Source organism: Psittacula echo, assembly GCF_963264785.1.
Source record: "Psittacula echo genome assembly, chromosome: Z".
NCBI lineage: Eukaryota > Metazoa > Chordata > Aves > Psittaciformes > Psittacidae > Psittacula > Psittacula echo.
Window position 1 is genome coordinate 47,865,990 of NC_137742.1, and position 27,939 is coordinate 47,893,928.

Sequence of the window (27,939 nt, forward strand, 5' to 3'; positions counted from 1 at the left end):
TTGGCTGGTGCAGTCAGAGCCTTTGCCAGTGAAGACTGAGGCAAAGAAGTCATTAAGAATAATTAATAATTAAGTCATAATTAATTTTAAGTCATAATTAATAATTAAGTCATATCAATCAGATGATTTGGAAGATTGAAGAGTATAAAAACAGGAAATATAATTTAATATGTGCCAAAATATATACACAAATACTCTTCATTTAATCTTTTCATACCTCTAAATACAAAGTTGCAAGATGCATTGAGGATTTCTCTTTTTCTGCAGTGCAAGCATATTTGTACTCTCGACTGTTTGAGTAGATATTGATGAGCTACTTTAAAAGCCTACTGTAGTTTTAAATTGTAAGTTTATATAAAGAAAAAAATCAATGTCATACAGTTGTGCATCTTAATAATGGTGCTCATGTCTCTTTTCGTCATAATAAAGCATTTCCCTCAGCCTACAGGCACTTCTCATCGTGATGGGAAGAAGCATAACCTGTAGTACGTAATGATCTTTACGATGACAAGAAACACTGATAAAAGGGAATATGAGGGGTACTTGTCAAAGTATCATCTCGAACTTACAGCTTACTACACTGTTGCTGCAATTTTCATGAAACAGAAAATCATTTCTGGAATGCTATTTTAATATGGGAAGATAATTAGCTAGACTTCATAACTGAGTGAACAAAAGATGAGATCATGAAGTCAACATCAGATGGATAAGAACTATAATGGTATATAGAATATGAGGCTTTCTGCTTCTTTATAGATTTATAAATACACATATATTTTTAAATCGCTACAAGAAATTCAATTTTATAGTAATATTGACACAAAACTGATGGCCTCTTTTTAGTTTGTAATGAGTACTGAGAATCCTTATCATTAGTGAAGAGCAGACACAGTCAAAGAAGTAAAAAATATTCAGTAAAGCTTCTAACAAATTTCCCCAAACATTAAGCAGAGGCTGGGAACTAGTCTCAGTTCTATTTGCAGTTTCAGATGAGTAGCACTTTATCCCATTAGTCTCCTGATCACTATGACTATTCAAGCAGCAGAAATCTGGAGGCTTAATAACTCCTTGTAAGTAAAAAACATACTTTCAAAATAACTCACTGCTCTAATTAATAATGTGACATCCTGTAATTCTACTAACAATTGTTAGCTTAGTGTTCTGGGTTCAGCAGTAGCAGTCATTTTTATTCTTTCTTAGTAGCCGGTGCAGTGTTGTGTTTTTGACTTTCAGCCTGGAAACAGTGCTGATAACACAGATGTTTTTAGTTGCTGCTCAGTAGTGTTTACTCTGACCAAGGACTTTCTGAGTCTCATGCTCTGCTAAGGAGGAGTGGAAGCTGGGAGGAAGCAGAGACAGAACACCTGACCCAAACTAACCAAAGAGGTATTCCATACCACAGCATGTCATGCCCACTATATAAACTGGGGGCACTTACCCAGAAGGATCACTGCTTGGGTCGGGCTGAGTATTGGTCGGCGGGTGGTGACTGGTTGTGTTCTCTTCTCTTGTTGTTTCCCTTATCATTGTTGGTGGTGGTGGTAGCAGTAGTGGTTTTGTGTTATACCTTGGTTACTGGACTGTTCTTGTCTCAACCTGTGGGAGTTACATTCTTTCAATTATCCTCCCTATCCCTCTGTGAGCTGGGGGGAGGTAGGGTGGAGGGGAGTGAGCAAGCGGCTGTGTGGCTGAGTTGCTGACTGGGCTTAAACCATAACAAGTGGGAAAATGAGTGATTCCAAAGTATAGCTTTACCCACCTATTATGTATTTTCCACAAAAAGATAACATTTGTGATTATAAATAACATCTTACCCTCCCATACCTTTCATATCATGGCTGAATGGCACAGAAAAGCAATGTTCACTGAGATTGTTGTAGTCATTGTGAGATATGACTTCAGAAATAATTTCTTGCCTAATCTAAAACTGAAAAAGTCTTTTCAGAGGGTAAGAAGACAACACATTTTATTATTAGCTGGGGAGAAAATTTAAAAAGTGAATAATCTGAGAATTTTTCTTTCATAATCTCCTTCATAAAATGACGGAACCTCTGCACCACCACACAATTATAGAAGGATCACATTTTTGAAAAAGGCTTTCATTTCTGAAATCTTAGTCAGCATTGGAAAATATTTTCCTTTAAAGAGAATATAGACTTTATTAACTTCGGGGTTTTTTCACTTCTGCTTCTTATAATGAAATCTTTATAACTGCTGCAAGCATAAAACATCTGAATACTGAACTTCATCACAACCTGGAAACAGAGACAAAATAAATCAGCTATAGCAGAGCATTTTCTGTTACTGACAGTCTTTCATCTGACTTGAAGTGCAAGATGCTAGAAACTGTCCTACTGCATGTAAAATAATTTATACTACTGCAGTTTCAATAAACAGAATCTTTAATAGATATGAAGAAGATGATTTAGAAGACATCACATTTTTTATCACCTAGGTTCTGTCTGGGTCTCACAGAGACTGAAGTATAGAAATCTAGTCAAGCAAGTAGGAATTAATACATATCTAATACAGACATATGCATTTATATCAAACTAGAATAAGGACTTTTCAGTTTTGAATTACTAGAATTATTCCTGTGTAATTAACTTAGGGAGGCTTTCTCTCAATTGATAATTTGAAAGTGGGGTCCTGTGTCAAAACAGGACAAGTCCTGTGTTTGTTGGATGCGGGGAAAACATAGAGACTAAGGATAAGGAAAAGGTAACCGGTCACAAGTGGTGTTTCCCAGGGCTCAGTACTAGGGCCAGTTCTGTTTCATATCTTTATCAATGATATGAACGAGGGGATCAAGGGCATCCTCAGTAAATTTTCAGGTGACATCAAGCTGGGACCAGTACTGATCTGCTTGAGGGCAAGGAAGGATCTACAGAGGGATCTAGACAAGCTGGTTCAGTGGGCTGTGGTCAATGGTATAAAATTCAACAAGGCTCAGTGCTGGGTCCCACACTTGGGTCAAAACAACCCCATGCAAACTCTACAGGCTTGGGCAAGAGTGTCTGGAAAGCTGCTTGGTACCAAAGGACCTGGGAGCGTTGGTCAATAGCTGGCTGAGTAAGAGCCAGAAGTGTGCCCAGGGTCGCACATCAGATACTGTGTTCAATTTTGGGCCACTCAGTACCGGAGCATGCCCAAAGAAAGGCAACAAAGCTGGTGAAAGGTCTAGGGCACAAATCTCACATGGAGTGGCTGAGGGAAGTGGGGTTGTTTGAAGAAAAGGAGGCTCAGAAAAGGCCTTGCCAGTCTGTGTAAGTATGTGAAAAAAGGTTGCAGTGAGGTTGGAGCTGGTCTCATCTCCAAGTAACAAATGATAGGGCAAGAGGAAATTGCCTCAGTGGAGTTTTAGGTTGAGTATTAGAAAAAAAATTTGTCACCAAAATGTTTTCAAGCATTGGAACTGGCTGCCCAGGGAAGTGATTGAGTCACCATCCCTGAAGGTATTTAAAAGACATGCAGACATGGCACTTATGAACATGGTTAGGTGTTAGACTTGGCGGTTGAGTTTAAGGTTGGACGTGAGGTTCTGAAAGGTCTTTTCCAACCTAAACGATTCTATGATTCTATAAAGAGTGTGATAGGAATAGAATAAAAAATGTGTTCAATGATTGGGTGTTGTTGCATCACTGCAAATTAACTTAGGTTTTCTTCAGTGTAGTACAGAAGATTATTAACTTCTTGTCATGGTTTAAGCCCCGGCTGTAAATTAGAACCACGCAGTCTACTTCCCCCCCCCAGCTATCAAAGGGATGGGGAGGAGAATCAAAAGAATGTAACTCCCACGGGTTGAGACAGGAACAGTCCAGTAACTAAGGTATAACACAAATCACTACTGCTACCACCAATAATAATAATGATAAGAGAAATAACGAGGGAAGAAAATATGATACCGCTCGCCGGAAAAGAGCCCGACCGAAAGGAGGACGTGCCCTTCCGGGTAGCTCCCAGTTACATCCCCTGGCATGACATGCTGTGGTATGGAATACCTATTTGGCTAGTTTGGGTCAGATGTCCTGTCCTCGCTTCCTCCCGGCCCCCCCTCCTCCCTGGCAGAGCATGAGACTCACAAAGTCCTTGGTCAGTCTAAACATCGGTGTTATCAGCTTTGTTCCCAGGCCGAAAGTCAAAAACACAGTGCTGCAACAGCTACTAAGAAGGAGAAAAACTGACTGCTACTGCTAAACCCAGGACACTTCTAAGAGTTTCAGGCAAAATTTTTTCACTTGTTTGTTATTGTCAAGATCCAGACAGGAACCTCATTTTAAACTTCCTAAAATATCAGGTATGGATACTCAATATGCATGTAGAATTTTCTGAATTTGTCCTTGAATTTAACAACAAATAGCCAGCCTTAAGTATAACACTGATTATTTTCTGAAATGGTCAAGAAAAATACTGTTTTTTAAGAAGTCCAAAAAGGACACTTTCTCTGACATCTGCAGGGAAATTTATTCAGCTCTCTGAAAGACAATACTCTTCTGCAGAAATTTAAGGGGAACTTGAAGATTGCAATGTGAAGATAACAGGAGCCTGTTACAGTCATCTCACCTTTACAAAACTTTTATATTTCAGAAGTTCTTACCAGCTCTCTAACAAGTTCATTGTTTATAACACCCTTCAGAAAAAAATCTCCAAATGCTTTTTATCAAGAAGAAAAAAAAAAAAAAACAAACCAAAACCATACACACACAAAAGCATTAAAAGAAAAAACAATAAAAAGATTAAGATAAAAGGATATATTTTTCAAAAAAAAGGGAAAATAGTATTTCAAGTTTTTTAATGCTGTTTTACACTAGGTACTGTTCAGGACATAGATCATAGACACACTGAAATGCTGAAAAGTGTTTCAGTCGTTGCCTGACATTAAGCAACTGTTAACCTTATTGTGAAAGTTGCTAGCTTCCACTAATTCCTCTTAAGAGCTAGAGCTTAATCACCTGCTCAGAACAAAGCCCTAATCTTTATGGCAAAGTGTTTACTTAGCAATTGCAATGAAATTTCAGATCCTGCGAAGAAATAAATGGTAACTTGTAGGGGGTTTTTTACGACGTTGAAATGGAACAAACCATTAAAATCTACTGCAGAAAAAAATGGCAGCCCAAACCCTGTTTCAAAACCAAGCTAAAGAAAAGAAATACATTTGTATCACCAGCTCACAAAGAGGCCACAGATGCCCTCTTCTTACTATACAGACTTAACCCCAGTCTATAAGAAAACCTCAAATAGACATATTTACACTATTTGACTTCAGAATTAAGCGCTGTCAACATCACTTTTCGTACACTTATAGCTTTTTTGATTAGCTGTTAGGTTCCTAAGTGTACCCTGAATCATACCAAAATTAGATAAGTTGTTTGTACAAATAATTGTCTGTATCTTGTATCCTAACATTGTCTTGGAGATGACAATACAAGCTTTGTGGCTAACCACAGGTAAAATATAAGGCAAATTGAAACTCATGATCAAAATATCTCTTCTTTACATTTCTGAAGATTCATTTTCAGTTTTTATAAAAGAGTAATGCTTGAACTTATAACTTTTTAACAAACAAGCTCGGATTAAAGAGCAATACCTCAGACAAATACTTTGCTTATCAGTCTCACTTTGTTAAATGGAAAGTATATCATGTTTGGGCCAGCTGGAAAACAAGCAAATGAGAAAACCTAAAAGTACAAATTGCTTATTAGTATTATACACTTCAGTACCAGAAATAGTGATTTTTAAACAATAGTTTTATAGATGCATGCATATTATAGTCAAATATGAATATTATTAGTAAGAGTTTACAATAATTAAGAAATCTTAAAATAAGTTTTGGAATATTGATCTTTTGTCCCTTTTCTAGTGTTCTGCAAATCTGCAGCAGATGCAAACAGGTTCATAGGAAACATTTGAAAATGGTGTTTCTTGCATGGCAGCACAGGTTAACAGATGCGCAAACTAAAGTAGTGCACAGAGAATATCTGAATCAAAATCCTTTGCCATGCTCTAAAATGATTTTGTTATGTGGTTGCAAATGTTTTACTATCATGGATGGAAATTATTTGGGTGTCCATTTTTTACTTTTGTAAAAATACTTTCTGTAAAGGAAAAAAGAAGGATTTACATTTTCTGGAATTGCATACTACTCCAAATAGCAGTTGCAAAATCAGAAGAATACAAGCTCCATTTCTCTATGAACTTACACAAAAGGGGGGAATTTATTAAATAAAAGTCCCTGTAAAAAGTCATATATTAATCTTGTAGAGGATCAACTTACAATATTTCAACAGATTTAACAGAAGTTATCTGGCAATGAAATTACAGCAGGGCAATAAACTTGTAACATAATCTGAGTTTGATAGTGACCCATCTGATATTTCCAAAAGCAGAACAACTAACTAATTAAAGGTTCATTTTGGTATGATTTTGCACTCAGATCCTTAAGTGCAGTCTACACATAATGGAGATTACTGAGGTCCAAATCTGTAATCACTGATTATTAATCATAAATTTAATTCTAAAGACGTACAAAATACACCTTGAACAATGGCTAATTTCAAACAGACCCATTTTTTTCACATGTTCAAACATCTCCTTAAGCAAGTAGTAGAAACTAGTAAAACTTAAGTAGTACTAGTAGAAACTAGTAGAAACTTAAGCAAGGTGGAAACTGGTTTAATAGTTCATTCTAAGGCAGGAAATAAGAGTATCCAAAACTAATGAAAATTGAATTCTTATTAAACAGCCTTTTCTCCCTTCAAGTATAATAATAATGGTTTCATAACCAATAAGAAATCTGTTACATAAATAAGTCAAGAATGTAATCCATTTTTATAGAGGTTTATTGAGTGAACTTTGAAAAGTAAGTGTACCTACATTATATTCTCCCTCTATTTAACAAATTACACATTGAACTGAAGCCTTGCATGTATATCTGGACAGAACTACAAGCACAATTCTATTACCAATGCAAATTTAACAGTTTCAGCTGAGATGTCTCCAAAGTGGAGTCAGTTTTCCATTGTGAAATTCTGTTCAATGTGGCAGATACGCTCAAAGAATCTTAGAATAGAATTAACTAGGTTGGAAAAGACCTTTAAGATCATCAAGTCGTCCTCTATCTCACGACTGCAAAGTCCACCACTAAATCATGCCTCTAATGGCCTCATCTACATGGTTTTGAATACTTCCGGGGCAGTAATTCCACCAGTTCCAGGGGCAGTCTGTTCCAAAGCCTGACTACCATTTCAGTGAAGCAATTTTTACTAATATCCAGTCTAAATTTCCCCTGGCCCATCTTAAGGCTGTTACCTCTTGTCTTATCACTTGTTACTTGGAAAAAGAGATCAGCCATCTCTTGTATCCATCTTCTTTTCAGGTAATTGTAGAGAGCAATAACGTTCTCCCCCTGAGGCTTCTCTACTCCAGACTAAACAACCTCGGTTTCCTTAGCCATTCCTCATAAGATTTGTGCTCTAGGCCCTTCACCAGCCAGTTGTACCTTCACCAGCCAAAATTGTACCAATTTTGGTACATTTCTTCACTTCCAGATTTTAATTATTCAGTGAATTGATAGGTGTTTTGATTCAAGGCATTAAAGCTGCTAAGAAATATATTCTGACTCATAAAATTTTCACAAATTAATTAAAATGCTCCATAACTGACTAGTTTCTGAAGCTAAATACAGGCAGGGAAAAACAGAAGATGCAATCCATTTCTTTTTCTCTGGAAATAAAACTATTTGTGTCTCTGTGAGCTCATTTTAATAACATGACATTTACTACAATACGTATGAATACTTCAATAGGAAATATACCTAGATCTCTGGAAATAACCTTATACCAGTTAAAAAGTTAAGTTAAAAATAAGCTTTGAAATTCAAGAACTGTAGTAATTTTTTTGCAAAAATGACATTTGAGGTCAAAGATACACTAGAAAAGAGTAATTTATTAAGTCAAAGCATACAGAAATAACAATGAAATTGCAATATTATTCTTGGAACCAGATTACAGTGTTTGTAATCTGGTTTTTATCTTTAGGTAGCACTTGATTGAGCATGATTCATAGAAAAATACTTCAAGATCCCCAGCTTCTCAGAGATAATTTCCGAAGTAACAAATAATACTTTCCTTTGTTCATCTTGTTCATCAGATTTCCACTTTCATTGTATCAGTGACTACTCTCTCTGTGTCAGATATATATGCCATATTATGGAACTAAGAACATGCTAATGAACATCTGCAATGCAATGAGTAGGATGAAATATATGAAGAATAAAATCTCTTCTTTCATCATCAATAAGACAACATAAAAAATTCTTAGAATGCTTTCTGGGGCTCTGTGTAGTACAGGACACGGGTAGCTAGAGCATCCTTAGCTAGGGACTGCTAGTAGTGTAGCAATAGGAGCTATTAAAGTACTTTAAGGCACTTGTAAAACACTATGGACGAGATTTAACTTACTTTGAAAGTCTACATTCTTATCTGGCCTGGTAACTTAAGCTTCCCTTTTCAATCAATAGGCATTTAATGGGTGAGATCAATCTTATCCTAATCAGTAAATCTACAATTAGACTAAATTATTTCAGACATCTGCTTTAGGATGAGATGAACTGCACTCTTCTAATGCATACTTTTCTCCATCGATTGCAGTAGAAATCTCAGGTGACTATATCAGATTTGATGTCTTCATTGTAAACTTTCAGAATCATAGAAGACAAATCCAACTGACACAATTCTGTGTACATTTTTACTAGCATATATCCTTCTCATATTTTGGCAATTGTGAAAGAATTGAACTTCAAAAATTCCAGGATTATTCTTAGCACTAATGATCCACTTATCACTGCAACATCCATTATCTATAAATTTATGTATCTTTATTTATATATCATGACAAGTTTGCACTGCAGGTGAACTGTAGAATACGGATATAACTACGTAGAGATGATCGTATCAGCAGGAAATGTGTCATGGTTTAAACCCAGTCGGCAACCCGGAACCATGCAGCCGCTCGCTCTCTCTTCCCCTTCTTTCTCCCCCAGCTATCAGAGGGATGGGGAGGAGAATCAAAAGAATGTAACTCCCATGGGTTGAGACAGGAACAGTCCAGTAACTAAGGTATAACACTATATATATACTGCTACCACCAATAATAATAATGATAAGGGAAATACCAAGGGAAAAGAATACAATCACTCACCACCTGCCGACTGATAGCCCACTCGACCGAGTAGTGAACTAGCCCTTCTGGGTAAGTGCCCCCAGTTTATGTAGTGGGCATGACGTGCTGTGGTATGGAATACCTCTTTGGCCATTTTGGGTTAGGTGTCCTGTCTCTGCTTCCTGCCAGCTTCCCTTCCTCCCTGGCAGAGCATGAGACTCAGAAAGTCCTTGGTCAGAGTAAACATTACTGAGCAGCAACTAAAAACATCTGTGTTATCAGTGCTGTTCCCAAGCTGAAAGTCAAAAACACAGCACTGCACTTACTACTAATGATATGGACTATTGCACAGAGGGGTTGTACGGGGGGGGTATTGCTTAGAGTACATTGCTTGCTTAACATCTACCATGCCTTACCATGATTTATTAGGGGCTACAGCTATTTGGTAAACAATGTACACTGCTTGCTTAGCATTTACTGTGCTTGCCAAGGCAGGTTGGAAGGATGCAAGGCTATTGACAAAAGTTAAGGAACCATGACTTGATTCCTGCTCCTTGGACTCCTAAGCCGGCTGAAACCAGCCTCTGAGCTTGGACCGAGACCAAGGGACTAGGGAGCATGCGTGACAACTAGAGGTGAAAAGTTCAGACTCAAGGAAGACTCGTTTAGTTCATCTTGAGACCCTCGCCCACGACCACCAGGAGGCACTGCACAAGCACAAAGAACTTTTTTCCTCATTATATTATGAAGCGGAGATAGGTCATTAATACGTATAGGCGTGTTATGTAACCTGATTAATATGTATACCTTTAGAGAATAAATACAGAGGGAAAACGACACTGGGTTGCGCATGCCTTTGGAGGAGCCATCTCCCATGTGCCTCAGCTGAATAAATGCATACCTACTTTACAACTTTAATGAGTTGTGAAGTCTCTCCACACATCACTAATACTGAGAAAAATGACTGCTACTGCTTAACCCAGGACAGCTGACAAGTCAATTTCATACATTTTTGGCACTGATTTTTTTTTTTTTTTTTTTAAATATATATTTGGTTCATGAATTTTTTGCAATTTCTGAAAAATCAGCTGAATCCTCGAAGCTTATCCATTGTTCCAGTATTCATAGTTTATAACTTTCACTACATTGCATGAATTTCAAAATAAATTCTACCTTAAGTAATTGTGATACACTTTATCTAATCTAGATGTTTAATTCATTAATATGAGTATCTAGGATGAATTTTTTCAAATGGAGTTATGTATTGCAGCCATTGCTAGCACAGTTAGATTCCTATCCTAAGTAACAAAATACCATGAACGTAATTAGTTATCATTTGGACACAGCAGAAATTCTTTCTCATCTAACAGATTACTCCTCTAAACTTTATATGGCTTAAATCCACTCATGAGATCCCTCCACTGTTTCCAAACTAGAAGTCTGTACTAAGATTTCAGATTCTGTCAAACAGCTTTTCAGGCTATTGCTATATCTGCAGTTAGTGAGACCTAGTAAGAAAAGATTTTCAAATCAAAATAGTTGGTGCTGAGAATGTAGGGCTAATCACAGGTATCTTTTGAAAGGATTTATATCAAATATATTCCAGCCTGGTGTCATAGTCCATTCATCTCTTGGTGGCTGTATCACATTACGTGGTCTTCTGGAGCACATCTCCCAGTTCAGTTTCACCCAAAAGAAATGAAGTTTATGCACCCCAAGACATCTCTGCAGTGTGAACTTGAGAAGAGTATGTGGAGACTCACTTCAGCAGTTTACTCCAAATCTGAACAAGAATGCAAATATCGACTCGCACTTATATCAGTGAAACATTTAACAATAGCAGCCAAAACATTCCACATGGTATGGATTTTGACAATTCTGAACATGTTTTGCAGCATATTGCAAGGGTTTCATCACATTCCTCCTCTGCTGGTTAAAAATCGAAAGGTCTGTTGACAACCTCTAGTGTCTGCATGTTTTACAGACTGCTTAACAGTATCAGTAGTTCTGCATCATAGGAAAGTTAACATACTGTCCTGCAGATATCTGCAGATATCCAGGGCATCTTGACTTGCTAAGACATAACTGCAAAGCAGATTATTGCATGAAACAATCCTAGCATGCAATCCTTTGATCCAAGCACAACACATTGTCTTTCTAGATTAAAGCAAAAGATCTATCAACTTCTCTAACACTATTACCTGTGGGTGCTATACAGCAATATAGTTTATTTTTCTGCTTAATGCTCTCTGTCCTGGGTTCAGCAGTAGCAGTCATTTTTCTCCTTCTCAGTAGCTGGTGCAGTGCTGCGTTTTTAAATTTCAGCCTGGGAACAAAGCTGATAACATTGATGTTTTTATTTATTGCTAAGTGATGATTACTCTGACCAAGGACTTTCTGAGTCTTATGCTCTGCCAGGGAGGACTGGAAGCTGGGAGGAAGCAGAGACAGGACACCTGACCCAAACTAACCAAAGCGGTATTCCATACCACAGCACGTCATGCCCACTACATAAACTGGGGGCACTTACCCGGAAAGGCTAGACCACTGCTTGGGTCAAGCTGGTTATCGGTCTGCGGGTGGTGAGTGATTGTATTCTCTTACCTTGTTATTTCCCTTATCATTATTATTATTGGTGGTAGCAGTAGTGTTTTTGTGCTATACCTTAGTTACTGGACTGTTCCTGTCTCAACCCGTGGGAGTTACATTCTTTTGATTCTCCTCCCCATCCCTCTGATAGCTGGGAGAGAAGGAAGTGGAGGAGTGAACGAGTGGAAGCATGGTTCTGTGTTACTGGCTGGGCTTAAATCACGACACTCTCACAGGTAACCTATAGCTTCTCACACTGTGAGATAAAAATGGAGACAAAATAGAAATTTAATTGCTGTGATGTTATTCCTTTCCAGATATTTCTCCTCTGCTATGCCATTATTTTGTGTCAGGTAGGATGTGTATGAGGTCTGCTAACACTATAATGCTACTGTGAAGCTAATGTTAATTTCTCAAATCTAGAGCAGTTATATGAGTCAGCAGTGTGTGCTTGCAGCCCAGAAAGCCAACCATATCGTGGGCTGCATCAAAAGGAACCTGAACAGCAGGTCAAAGGAGGTGATCCTGCCCCTCTAACTCTGCTCTCATGAGACCTCACTTGGAGTACTGTGTACAGTTCTGGTGTCCTCAACATAAAAAGGACATGGAACTGGTGGAGGAAGTCCACAGGATGGCCACGAGGATGATCAGGGAACTGGAGCACCTCCCATATGAAGAGAGGCTGAGAAAGTTGGGGCTTTTCAGCCTGGAGAAGAGAAGGCTGAGTGGAGACCTCAAAGCAGCCTTCCAGTATCTGAAGGGGGCTATAAGGATGCTGAGGAGGGATTCTTCATTAGGGACTGTAGTGATAGGACAAGGGGTAATGGGTTAAAACTTAAACAGGGGAAGTATAGATTAGACATAAGGAAGAAGTTCTTTATTTTGAGGGTGGTGAGGCACTGGAATGGGTTGCCCATGGAGGTTGTGAATGCTCCATTCTTGGCAGTGTTTAAGGCCAGGTTGGACAGAGCCTTGGGTGACATGGTTTAGTGTGGGGTGTCCCTGCCCATGGCAGCGGGGTTGGAACTGAATGATCTTAAGGTCCTTTCCAACCCTAACTGTTCTATGATTCTATGATTCTATTTGTCAGCTTTTCAATAAAATAAGTAGTCCTCTACCTTACTTAATATACGAATAAACTCCAAAATATCTGTTAATAACTTCACAATAAATGGTAACAAGATGTGCTACGAGGGCAGTTATTTCTGCATGTATTTCCATAAATTAATTATCTCTGAAAGACATTATCAATTTCTCTCTCAGAGACAAATGTAGGTCTTTTTTTCTTGTCTATTAACATTAGGTGAAAAAAGCTTTTGACTAAAGTGATTTTTATTCTTTTTTAACCCTGATTCAATTTTCAAGGTTGAGTATGTTGTGGCCTTATCACACTTCATACTTTGATATCATGCCTTTTATGTGAAGCTTGTACACTTAGAAATACCTGAACATCTGTTGTTAGCTTTCAAACTTGGCTTAAGCATGCAATTAGTTTTAGTAAAATAACAATCTAGAAACTGGACAGGTATATGATAAATTCATCTATTTGATCATAAACAAAAATTAGGGCTTTTGTCTTTCTGTTTATATTGTTCCCTAGTGAATTCTTTCACTCTAGTCTTTCTTATATGAAATAAATCTTTAATTGATAACACAATTAACCACTTTATATCTCCAGTGATTATTTTGAGTAGTTGTAAATAGGTTTTAATATGCAATATTTTTTATTTGACAATATTTAGAGTCAATATTGTGAATTCCATATTATACGTGCTTGATTTTTCCACTGTGTGTGTGAAAAAAATATAAAAAAAATGCTGCTATCATTCTGACATCAACTGTGAGGATGTTATGGAAAATCCTTTCCAGAGGAGAGTGCTCTTATGCACCAAAATAAAGTTTAATGACACTAAACAGCATTTAATCACTGCCTTGTACTCTTGGGTATATGTTTCTTCCGCTTCTAGAATATCTGATGGACCTGGCATTTCACTGGAAGCTGTTTCAGTGGCTTCCTGTAAGTCTTTCTTTTATCAGAGGCATTGTCATTCTGCTTTTTTGATAAAATAGTTTCAAAGGTATATTTTTAATTTTGGGGTATTCTTTATTTATTGTTGTATCTTACTTTCATGTGGCATTTCCAGCCATATTATATCTCATCTATTTCAGCCTGGTTCTGCTTTTGGCAACATCTAGAAAATGAGTATTTTTGTAGATCCAGTTGAAAGCTCTGAAAAAAAATCTCTCCCTGCTCCTAAGTACTTTGCAATGCAGAAAATGTGGTATTTTAAGAACACTATTTTAGCCATAATTTTCAGCAGTTTAACAGCAAGACATCTTAAAATCTGTAAGATATATTTTCTCTTAAACAGGGAATTTTTACAGTACATTGGTATTGAATAGGGTAGTCTGCACAGTAGTGGACAATAGAATAATAGAACCACAGAATGGTTAGGGTTGGAAAGGACCTTAAGATCATTTAGTTCCATCCCCCCTGCCATGGCCAGGGAATGCCTCACCCTAGACCGTGTCACCCAAGGCTCTGTCCAACCTGGCCTTGAACACTGCCAACGATGGAGCGTCTACCACTCCTTTGGGCAACTGGTTCCAGAGCCTCACTACCCTCACAGTAAAGAACTTCATCCTTATATCTAACCTGAACTTCCCCTGTTGAAGTTTAATTCCCCCTTGTCCTATCGCTATAGTCCCTGATGAAGAGTCCATCCCCAGCATCCTTGTAGGCCCTTTTCAGATACTGGAAAGCTGCTCTGAGGTCTCCACACAGCCTTCTCTTCTCCAGGCTGAACAGCGCCGATTTCTTCAGCCTTTGTACAGGGGATGCTCCAGCCCCCTTGTCATGCTCGTGGCCCTCCTCTGGGCTTGTTCCAACAGTTCCATGTCCTTTTTATGTTGCAGACACCAGAAATACACACGTTACTCCAAGTGAGGTCTCATGAGAGCAGAGTAGAGGGGCAGGATCACCTCCTTTGATCTGCTGCTCACGCTTCTTTTGATGCAGTCCAGGATATAGCTGGCTTTCTGGGCTGTGAGAGCACACTGAAGCCAGCTGATGTTCAATTTTTCATCAACCAACACTCCCAAGTCTTTCTCTACAGGGCTGCTCTGAATTACTTCTCTGCCCAACCTGTAGCTGTGCCGGGATTGCTCCTACCCAGGTGTAGGAGTTTAGTGGTCACTGATAAGTGTATGTATCTAAAATAATAGCAGGAGATAAAAGAAGGACAGAGATCATTAAAACACTTACACAAAAGTATATGGAAGATAAGTAGTCTACTGCACACCCACAGGGTTAGGAATGACATAGTTTTGGAAGAAAACTAGGAGTAATTTAAGGTCAAGAAAAGTAAGTGAGGTGAACATACAATCTGCTCCATAGATCTGTGAGTTAGGATGGTAGTTGACAGGTCAAGCAAAATGAGAATTCTGGAGCAAAGTTCAATTTCAAATTTATTATAGATTATTGCAGATGCTGGTGTAAATAGTTTCATCTCGTTTAGGATTGGTTTAGGAAGAAATGGAAAGAATTGCAACCTACATTTTTTCAGCACATTCAATGAAGTTAAGTATGAAAAGAAGAGGGACATTATAGCCCAGCTGAGAGCTGCTTAATGATATTTGATAAAACATTAAACTTGGATGAGTTAAAACAAGAACTGTTTGATTTGTTTCCTAAATATATCTCTTCAATAAATTCCTTATTTAATTTCTTCTTTTCTCTTGTTAAGATCTATGCCTACCAAAGCAATGAAGAAAGACATTTAACAAGAATTGAAAATTAAACATCATTTCACTGTCTACAGTTGTCAATTTTGCATTATGAAAAAAATTCTGTACAGAATTTTAAATAATAATCATTATTTATGCATTCTGTTTCCTCTCTTACCAACAGCAAAAAAATCAAATGGGATATGTATAATATAAAAATACAATCTGTTCATTTTAGTCACATGGATTAGAACTCCATGGTTGGGCTTGCTTATATCTGAAAAGATGCTCTAGGAATTAAATGAAAAAAACATATTTTGACATATTGCACAACAGTCACGGGTGATGTATGCTGTATTACTCAGTGGCTTTCTATATTTGTACAAGTTAGAAATTCTTGCCAGTTCTTAACAAGGCTAATTTATTGCATAAATAAAATAACTAAATAATGGAAATACTTTATAATCCACTGCCACCTTTTATTTGAAGATATAAAAGCACTATCAAAGACCTGTAAGTATGGTGGTCAGAGTAGAAAGCATTTCTGTATGCCTGGGTGCATATTTGTTATTTAGTGTAAGAAAAATCCCCGTCAAACAGAATGAAGTTTTCAGATTAATAAGAATTTTTAAAGTACTAATGATGGCAAACCATAGAACGGTATTAATATTTATGATAATTTAAATCCTGTTTGATCTTTTGAAAGGGTTTGTAATTATTTTTGTATTTATATGCATTCCATACACCAAATAATCCTAGACAGCTGAACTTGAACAATTAGCTACAAATTATTATGTTCATCCATTTACTCATTTTTCCTCTTAATATCACTAATTATAACATTTCAAATAGAAGAATATTAAAAAAATATCCTAGGAGAGATGGAGCAATTCAAAACCACAAATTTTTGGATGAACATTAATTAGTACTGAAGTCTGTAAAACTTACAGTATTCACAACTATTTCTTTGACTGTCCAGCTACACAAATTTTGCTTGAATAACAAATTACCACCTGTTTGGTTTTGGGGTTTTTTTAATGCCCTTTTTAAAAGGCATCCTCCTTCTTTTTAAAAAAACGTTCTCCTTCTTCTTTTGATCACCAGATCCAAAGTCTTGTCTTTTATATGTATATAGGAGGCCATGGAAATGCTTAGTGACAAAAGGTTCTCTTCCTGGTCTCAACTGAATAAAGTCATATACATATCTCATTTGTTTCAGATTAAGGAAAATCATTAAAACACAAAATAAGACCATTTTGCAAGGAGTTGGATAACAGCTTTCTGAAATTTGTCCTGATGCATGGACATGGTAGGTAGCAACAGGAAGGAAAAAATATAACCTTTCTGAATATAAGGTATTTTCAAAGGCAGTCTCAGCAAAACTACCACTACTTTTTGAAGCATTAGTGATATTTTTGCTCAGGCCTATACTTGTTACCAGGGCCAAGGTAACATGGCCTTTTACGTAGAGCAAAAAAGAGTGTAACTGTTTCAGGCATATTGACTTGGTGTAGTCATAAATCTGTAACTCCGCATGGTCAAGAATAGTTGGAGAAGACTAAGATCATGTGCCTACAGTCCTCAGTTAGAGTAAGGGATGTCAATGGGGAATTTCCTATATCATATACGATTTCTCTGAGCACTAGGCTAAAGAACCAGTTAGGTTTTTAGAATTACTTAGAAATTTTTATAATTACTTAAAACTTTATAATATCTAGTTATCTGGAAACACTAAGCCATACAATGCTGAGCAATCTTAAACATACCTTACAAAATCTATCCCCCTTCTTAATTTCTCAGAATATCTCACTGGGACATTTCAGTGTGAAGTATGGTTCTTTGTCCTACTAGATGTGTTGTATGAGAAAAATTCCAAATCAGAATTCAAACTTCTCAAACCTGGAAGTGTTTTGGTACCAGAATTAAAATGGTTTGAATGATCATTGAGAACTTATTTGTTGTATGACATAGATGGAAAAACCACATGAGATTTTTGTTAGGGTTCTTTTAATAAGGCTATATTTCTATGACTATCTGGCTCAGTGACCCTATGGCTTAATGACTGTGCTACTGTGAGAGACTTCCACAGCTGTGTTAATCATCTACGTATTTATCATTTTCATTTTGGTATGAGTGCCTGGGGCAATCTTAAAATCTTAAGAGCTGTTGTTTTTCTCCATAAGTGTGTCAACAGTAGCACATCTGTATCATAATTCAATAGCTGTATCTTGGCAACAGAAAACGATGAAGACATCTATAGAAGTCTATAACAATAGTTTAGAATTTGCAGAATGTAGACAAATATATCAGAAATATGCAAGGACTCTAAAAGCCAGACCCAGTAATTTTCCTCATGGATGCAATTCCATCAGCTTGTTCTATTTAGTATCTTTCTTTCATCTACAACTTATTTAAATAAGATACTGTTAACAAAGATATTTAATTGCTTTATAGTTTACCAGTGGGTTCTCAATTAGCAGAACTAAGCTCTTAACTGTTGAATTGTTCCTTTTTGAAAAATAAGCTGAATCATATCAACTGATACAAAAATTTTAGTTTGTTTCCTTGCTCACATTTGTGTTAGTTTTACTAAGTGCTTATAAATGCCCTTATAATTATGGATTTCCTCTTTTCCTGTAAGAAGCGTAAAATTCCAAGGAACTTTGAGTTTATAAGAATAGAGAAACAGAAACAGAACTGATTAGTTAAATAAAAAACTAAGCCATGCATTTGATTTTTTTTTTTTTTAACACATTACCCCTTTATTTTCTCTAAACTCCCCTCTATGTGCTATCATGTTTATATTTTCAAATCATTTTCATAAAACTGTTTTCACTGGTCACACCTGTGTGTCTTTTCAGCAGGCTGAAATGAAGATTATAATGTCTCTTTCAATGATAATTCAGTAGCATCCTAAAGAACATTTTTTCAAGTTCACAAGATTTTGTAAGTTTTACCCTCCCTTTCCTTAAGTGCTTTATAACTATCAACAGCAGCAAGAATATACTTACTGCTGGTGCTACTGCCCTACATTGACGAGAAAGATAGGGACATTATATTTACTTCTGTTAGAGCATTTACATGACTAGCAACAAAATAAAACTTATGTGACTGAATAATTTTACTGCGACCAGTAGGATTAGTTTCACTGCAGTTCAATTAGTTATGCCATTTTTACTCTGCTACTGCCATAAGCTATCTGTCTAGCTTAAATTTCGTACTTGTTATTTGTGGATTTTTTATTAAGGTTATTTTACGTGTAGATGAATAGAGGGTCAGAGAAGATTAGCAATTTTCCTAAGGTTGAACTCTCACTACTATACTGTTCAATAAAAGCAAGAAACGTTACCTATAATTCTCTTTTCTTATTCTAGTCACAGAGAGAAATCTTGAATTTTGTAAATTCTCTGCACAGACAGATTGAAAAAGTTTGAAGAACAATGTGAGGAAGCGACACTTTTGCATGACAATGAAAAACTTAGTACTTGGTCAGGATATAGGCTGTTTGGATGTTACAGCCAAAGTCAAACCCAGAATTCTGTAGGATGTACAACAGAAAGAGGTTGCTAGGACAATCATTCCTGCATTAGAATAGAACTTTCTTTTTCAGTATTGGGTTTTCTATATTATTAATTTGGATTTTTTTACCAGTGTTAATCAAATAGGCTACTTTATAAAAGACTTAGATTAAAATTTCAGAACTTGGTGGGAACACTGGCAACACTTGATTTATTCTGGTTCCAAGTTGCTTCTCAATTCATGTTTTTAGCATCTGTCCAGAATATAGCTATTTGCTTTTATCATCCCACCATTAACTTATCCATTAAATTACTCTCTTCTTCCTTCAGTAATTTCATTATTTTTAACTTATAGGAGGGGGTTTTTGGTGCTTTATCACAAAAACGTGTAATGTTATCTTTCCTTGTAGAATAGTCTTACTGGTCCTATTCCAGGTTCTCACAAAGGTTTAAGGTAATTGATGTTCAAATTGTTTTAATTCTCTCACTCTCTCACTCCTGAGGTTTCATATTTGAATCAGACAATGATTCAAAATGCAAGTGATCCTAATAAACCAATCTTCAGTTTCTGTTTGTGTTCTTCTTTTTCATCTGTTATTTTTTATACTTGAAGGCACTTATCTCTTCTGTATCTCCTGCGTTTAATTTGTACTCCTCAAAAATTCAGTGTTCTATCTGAATTTCATCTCTCTCATCCATTCCCTTTTTCTGTGGTGAATTATTTTCGTTGTTTATGCAAAGAGCGATGTGAGTCAAAAATTGGCTTCCTTTTGACTCCTCGATTGCTGTATGTTATTTAAGTGGATCGAATAAAACTTATGCTCAATTTAACTAATTTGAGGAACATCTCTGGACAGCTCTAAAGGCTTGAGAGGCTGCTATTCTCAACCATACCTTAACCATACAAAAGCAATTAATTTAACTTAATTGTTACCAGATATTGATAAGCATAGGCTCTGGTGAGGATGTTAGAAATCAGTCAGATCTCTCCTTCTCTTTGTCTCACTTCTATTATACTTTAAAGATTTGTTGTAAGATACTTAAATACAGTAATCAGATGGTAGAATTTTGGTTGTGCACTTTGAAAAAGATTACTCAGGTACTTCACTTTATAGCTGAGGGATGGGGTGCCACTCAGAGCTGGAAAAGCTCAAGAAGTGGTCTTGCACCTGGATCAGGGCAATCCCCAGTGTCAATGCAAGCTGGGGATATAGTGATTTGGAGCAGCCCTGTGGAGAACCTGGGGCACTTAAGAACTAGTCATGAACAAGCAACATGCGTTCACAGCCCAGAAAGAAAACTCTGTCCTGGGCTGCATCAAAAGAAGCACGGCCAGCAGGTCAAAGGAAGAGATTCTATACCTATATTTTTCTGTGGTGAGACCCCACCTGCAGTACTGCATTCAGCTCTGATTCCTCAGTACAGGAAAGACAGAGGCCTGTAGGAGCAGGTCCAAAGGAGAGCACAAAAATGATCAGATGGATAGGACACTTCTCCTATGAGGAAAGGCTAAGAGAATTGGAGCTGTTCAGCCTGGAGAGGAAAAGGCTCCGGAGAGACATTACTTAAGTACTTAAAAAGGGCTGATCAGAAAGAGTGGGACAGACTTTTTAATACGACCTGTTCCAATAGGGCAAGAGGTAAAGAATGATTTTAAACTAAAAGAGGGTAAATTTAGTTTAAGTGTAAGGAATGGTTTATTTTTTTTATGAGGGTGATGAAACACCAGAACAGGTTTCCCAAAGTGGCAGTAGACCTTCCATCCCTGGATACGTTCAAGGTTGGATGGGTGTCTGAGTAACCCGATCTAGCTGAAGATGTCCCCTTCTCATTGCTAGGCAGGGGTGGATTCAGATGACCTTTAAACGGCCCTTCTCACTTGAACTAGTCTATGATTGTGTGATTCTGTGATTATTGTAACAGTTAAAGCTGCACAACTGGGAAAGAGGGAAACTGAGGAGTATGACTTGTTCCTGCTTGGCTGGTAAGTAGGTGCTATATCTCACAGAATAAAGAACTGGAATCCTGTGTAACAGGCAAAGCTTTTGAACTGCTATCCTCATAGCTGCAACAGATTTCCTGAAGATGTCCCTGCTTATTGCACAGGGGTGTGGACTTAGATGACCAACATAAACTGATCTTTGATTCTATGATTTTAACTTCATAAATTAACTCTTCGTCCTGAGGACAGGGAAAGAGTTTGATAGAGTGATTAGGCAAAGTAGATAATTTTTAGCTGGCAAATGCATTTGCAGGTCTGAATCTTTTCTTGTTTTTATCCTAGTGCTGAAACAATTCTAGCCCAGCAAAACCCCACAAGAATTAAACTAAAATAAGTCTATTATTAGTCAATCACTTTTCCAGCCTTCATGCCAATGAAATGTGAGCTTTCGGCAACAAACAAATTCCAAGCTTTAGTGATTTTAAAGCAATCTGGGACAAAGTGCTGACTCGTATTAGCATGCTTTAAGGAACATTCTGCAACTTTATTGGTCACCATCAACTGTTTAACCTGAGATGGGAATTTAGTGAGTGGAAAATGTTTGGTGATCTTACCAAAACCAAAAATAAAACCTGAAGTGTCGTCTCAAGCATGCTAAGCGGAGCAAGATATCAATATATAAGGGTACAGAACCTAATATATAAGGACACAAATCTGAAAATCACTAGCTTCTGGTGTTTAATTAAGGCAAAAAGAACAGAATTAGATAAGATAGGATTTTATTTGGTCTCACAAGTATTGGCAGAATAGTTAGCATTAAGGATTCTGTCCATAACTAATATAAATCTTCACATTTTTTTGATCAATAAGTCTATGTAAATTTATGCTCACTGCAAATGTTAGAGAGTTATATACTGACTCTCTGGCTTTTGGCAGTAGAAGCATGTATTCATACTTTTATTTTTGACAACATTTATTTCATGCATCAGACTCTACATTTATGTTGAATGAGTTTTCCTTGTTACTTTTAGCTCTATAAAGTCTCTCCTCTAACACGTATTTAAGGAATTAAAAGATTTGAAGGTGGCTTAGTAGCCTTTTCTTCAGAGAAGAGAAACCAAAAAAGGCTCCCAAGTGATGGTGCAGCCCCTGATATACCCTGATACTATCTTATAAAAAGAGTTTAAAATACCCCCTTTCTAAAGGAACCTAATTCACAGGAAAAAAAAAAAATAAAGCACTTATTAAAGGTCATCTGAGAGGAGAACACAGGATTGAACAATTTGTCAAAGGCTGCCTTTTTCATAAAGCCTAAGTTTCCAAAAAGGAAATTAGAAAGTGTAGTGTAAAATAAATTGTGTCTCTGTGTTATTAAGGGGAAAGGAACATGCAGGTCAAGCATAGAAGGACCTTTCGTTCAGAAACTGACTGCAACCAATGCATGAATAACAAGTGTCAGATTGACATTCCTGTGACTGGTGATCCAGCTGAGGATTTTGATCCACTTATATATCTTTCCCAAATTCCAAGACTTTTATCTTAGATGATGGCCTATGGTTAAAGAAGGAATTATTGATGCATTAAGCAGTGTATCTTTTCTGAGCTTAAATACAAAGAGAATCTTTTCAGATGTTATTGCATGTGAACCTATTTCATAAATTACACTTCTTTGAATGAAGGATTATGGGAAGAACTTCCTTTTTAATTGAAATCTTCTTACTGAAGAGAGGAAGTTAGCAGGCATTTGGGAGCTCATTCTACAGCTCTGTCAGCACTGCAGAGTGCATATTGAGACAGCAAAAATGTGGATTATTTCTTTTTTATTTTCTATGCAGTACCTAACTGATAGGAGTTAAAATGTACACAAAGCACAATTTCCTACTCACAATATTTTCCAATTCCTTACAACCTGTTTTCCCACAGTATGACTGGAAAATTTTTCCACCTTTTCTTCCTCCAAAAATGTGTCAAAGAAATTAAGAGTTCTTCAAACATTGTCTACGAAAATAACTAAGACACAATCTACAATTTTGGATTTAAAATACACAGCATGAGATGTACCATGTAAAAATGTCTCAGAATCCTTGTGATTCAGACATGAACAGACCTACTTATCAAGTATGGGTATCAATAGTCAACTACCTATTAGTGAAGTATTCTAATCATTATTCAACTTTAACTGTTAAAAAAGTGAATGGGAATTATGTGACCAATTTCTGTTTGAAGATGGTTCTTTTAAATACTTTCAATTTTATGTGTAACAGCACAAATAGTAGTGTCTTCTTATGCTGGATTAAATGCCAGTATTTAAGAAGTCATGCACAGCTTTTACAGTGATATTATTTCTTCAAATTACTTACTGTTATTAGTTGAACTATCATAGTCATCGGGTATTATAAATAAAGACTGGACTGCATTATACATGCACATTGGATTAGGCAGAAAAGTTCCTACATCAAGTAAATTGCAATCCAAATAAACAAGGGTCAGGAGTGAATAGAAAAAAATATGTTACAAAAAGAAAACAACACTACTTGAATATTCTTTGTGCATATTACTGCATCTCCACAACACATTTCCTAAATTATGAAATTATTTTATTACCATGTAATTCCAAGTGTTAGTAAACTAGCATTTCTATGACGCAGGATGTCACTAATGATACTAATACATTCATATTGAAATGTACAAGATGTTGATAAGTTCAGTTACAAGTTTGGTTGTTGGATAGCACAGCTAATCTGAAGAAATCAATCAGAAGTGATATTACATGTTACAGGGATTGATCTGGCTTCTTATTACAGAAATGCCAAACAGATTAAAATAATTAATATAGAAGAGACTGGCAAAAGTAGAGTCAGGAAATAATTTAAACTACATTCCTGAGCATGGGCAGTTAGAACCACCACATGGTTCTACGCACCATATGAAAGTAATAAAGAGGAAAAAATACCAGTGAAGGGCTAGCTAAGTTCATCCTCCATCTGTTATCTCCATTAAAAAAAAAAAAAAATGCTAGTGATACAAAACAAACTCATGCTTATTTGTGTCCTGTATTCAGCAGTAGCAGTCATTTTTCTCCTTCTCAGTAGCTTGTGCAGCTCTGTGTTTTTGACTTTCAGCCTGGGAACAACACTGATACCACCAATGTTTGTAGTTGTTGCTAAGTAATGTTTACTATCACCATGGACTTTCTGTGCCTCATGCTCTGCCAGGGAGGAAGGGAAGCCAGGAGGAAGCAGAGACAGGACACCTGACCCAAACTAGCCAAATGGATATTCCATACCACAGCATGTCATGCCCACTACATAAACTGGGGGGAGTTACCCAGCAGGGACAGATCACTGCTCGGGCTGGGCTGTGTATTTGTCAGTGGGTGGTGAGCAGTTGTATTCTCTTCCCTTGATATTTCCCTTATCATGATTATTATTTGTGGTAGCAGTAGTGGTTTTGTGCCATACCTTAGTTACTGGACTGTTCTTATCTCAACCCGTGGGAGTTACATTCTTTTGATTCTCCTCCCCATCCGTCTGGGAGCCGGGGGAGGGAGGAGAGAGGGAGTGAGTGAGTGGCTGTGTGGTTCTGAGTTACCAGCTGGGCTTAAACCACGACAATTTACAAGTGGAAGCTAAGTAATTAGTGAAAACTAAAGAGGTCTTAACTTCCTAAAGCTGCATAACTAAACTGGATTCTCTATTTCAATGTGTATACCTGGACACCGGACATCAATAAGTTGGTTTTAAGTATATTTTTGAAATAATGTGTTTGACCTGGAAAAATATCTTACTTAAGTTTTTAGTAAAAAAAAACTGAAGCAGTTATCTTAGTTATTTTAGGACACTTAGAACTTCCATATTGAAAACTGGTCAAAATACAATGACAAAACAAAAGATGACTATTTTATTTGTCTGAATTATTTTTTAACATCTCCAAGGAATAACTTCCACAAAATAACTTCCTACCTAGGCTGCTGTTATTTATAAACATGCCTTCCAAACATTTAAGACTAAAAAACACAACACTTTTAGAGACCATCATATACCTTTGTTTCTAATTTTTTAAACTCAATATGACTCTACAAACAGTTCTAGATCATGCTATCATGACCACAACTTGAATACTACTACTCAGAGCAATAACATCATCTACAAAACTCAAAAAATATTCTGAATTATTTTCACTTGGTTTTCAGAGAAAATCAGTTTTCTTTAACACAGCAGACAGTCTACTACACTTATTAGCAAGTGGCTTAGTACTATTTGTAATCTCTCTTTTAATCAAAAAGATAGCAGTTGTAGGATATACACCACCTAGATCTCATCTTCAGCATCCATGCAAGCCCACATAGAGAAACAAGCACACTCATCATTTGGCTTCAACAGCAACAATATACCAGTATTACCCAACCACATATCCAACTTTCAATTGATGCTTATGTGACCTCTGTTAACATGAAATAAACTTTGCAGAAAATTAACTTCTAAACAGCTAATTCCGTTTCAACTCAGAACCTCCCCAAGCGCCCCTCTCTGTGCCAAAAAAAAAAAAAGAACAAAATATCACCAGTCCAAAAAAAAAATCAACAGCTCCTTCTGACCAGAAGTGCTTTGAAGAGATAGGTTTGGCAATATCCTTCAATCTACCCACCTCTTTGAAAGCACACATGGTCTATCGAAACATGGGGTAAAGGCCTACAGATTTAAAATTAACTATAACTCCTATTTCAACTGGAGAGTAAACTGTTCTCTTATCACCTCTTTCTCTCAGGCCCTTTTAGGAGTTCTTCTTTTGTCAAGAAATGTGCAGTGATACCCAATCTAATCAACCATGAAAACAATCCATAGATCTTAGGTAGTACAAAATAGGGCAAAACATCTCCAGAGCTTACATTGTCTTAAGGGCACTCTTCCTACATTTTTTCTACAGAATATAAGCCATTATTATTGTAACCTTAATATTTTCACTGTTAATTGCTGTCTTGTTTGAAGCTGTATTTGGAAACCATTTAAACTGTTAACAGTCTCTACCAGTCTGGATTTTTGATAATTAATATTGTACTCCAGCTTTCAAAAAACTCTTGCAAGAGGTTCAGGCATCAAGCTATCAAACCAGCCTGTCTCAGGAAGTTTGTGGCTGACCGGGGTCAGGATTTATGGTAAGGTATGGGGTCTGCCAGACCTTATCTGCTCCTTGGATTGTTACACCTTACTGCTTTTCTACATGAACACCAGCAATACTGACAGGGGTTACCCAAAGCATATCAGGAGGGACTACAGAGCTTTGGGGATGAGAGTCAAAGATACCTCGGACATGTGGTTGTCTTATCAGTTCAGTCAGTAAAGGAGAAAGGTTCAAGCAAAAATTAACTTATCCAGCAGGCCAATACCTGCATGTACGGCTTGTGTAAAAAGAGAGGATTTGTGCTTCAGTGACCTAAAGACATTCTTTGAAGAGTGAAGACTACTGAACAAGTAGAGGATATATTGGACCAAGCCAGACAAGGTCTTTGCAAAAGGACTTGCCAGTTTAGTGAGGAGGGTTTTAAAATAGGTATGCCTGTGTAGGATTAACATAATCTGAAGAGAACTGAAGGCACATATTTCCTCCATAAACAGAGAAATATTTTCAACATTTTCCTAGGGGTGGTCAGGTTATGAATTCATTAGTGAAGCCTCTCAAATTATATATTTTGTCCCCAGTTCTAGTCTGTTTTAGCATGGGTTTTGTAACTTGTTATTCAGCGTTTGCAAAAGATTATTCAGTGATAATCACAATGTAATTGAGAGATGCTTAAGAAAACAGATCTCTACCAGTCCAAAGCACTCTAAAGCTATAGGGCAAATGTATCTACACAGCCAAAGACTATCTGTTTACTTTTTCATTCAACAAACTAGACATACTGCAATTGTGCTAAAATTCTGTAATTAGAAACACAATAGCAATACGGCATCTGTGTGACATGGGAATCTAAAGAGAATCAGTAACATGACATTTGGATGGATAAAAATGACACTATTATGAAACAAGAAACAAGCAAAGTTTGGTTTCAGATGAAATCTTTCTATCATATCGTTTCTCTCTAAGATGCTTTTGGCATGCTTTAATAAGTTTATTTTATTTTATTTTCAGTGGTGAATGTTGTCTTTACTATTGGATTTAGTTTCTTCAACTTTTTTTGTGATTTAATTGAAATTGTTTTTCATCATTTTTGCACAATGCCTTATTGCTACCAACATAAAACACTTGTTAAAAGGTATAAGACTGCCTTTCAAGGTTTAAGCAAAGACAATTTTGAAATTACCTTGATGATATTCTAGATTTCATAAACTTGATGACTAAGACATATCTTTAAGTTTGAGCTTCGGAAAGCTGGTACCCAGCAGGGCTATTGTTCTCCCTCTGCTACGAGTCTGTTTAGGACACAGTATTGCTTAGCATCTGCAACATTATGTCCGGACAATCCTAATGTTATTTGCACCAATTTAAAAACTTAAAATCTGTGAGTCTTGAATGTTCCAAAACTCCTGTAAGTCACCTTATTTAATATTGTGCTACTTTCTCAAATATTCTCATGTAATAAGGTTATAATAGTCTTATTAGTTCTCTTGGATTTGTACTATTTTTCATATATTTAAATAAACATTTAAGATATTCCAGAAAAAAAATTAAAAAAGAAAAATGTCTACAACAATAATATGGATATCTACAACAGCTTAAGATTCAGTATCAAAGTTCAAATAAGAAGAAAACAGAACTACACTGCACAGATACCAGCATTATATTTTTTTCTACAAGTACTAGAAAATTGTTATTAAAAAGCATGGATGGTGTACAGACACTTTCTATCATTAATAATGGGATAAACATGAAATTGGACATTCATGAAGCTTAATTTGACAGGATTAAGTTTTCTCACCATCAAGCTATTGTACCAATTTTGTTCTGAGCAGAAATGTTGTTTTTACTAAGTTCCTAATTCCACAGGGAAAAAATGTGTCTTATAAC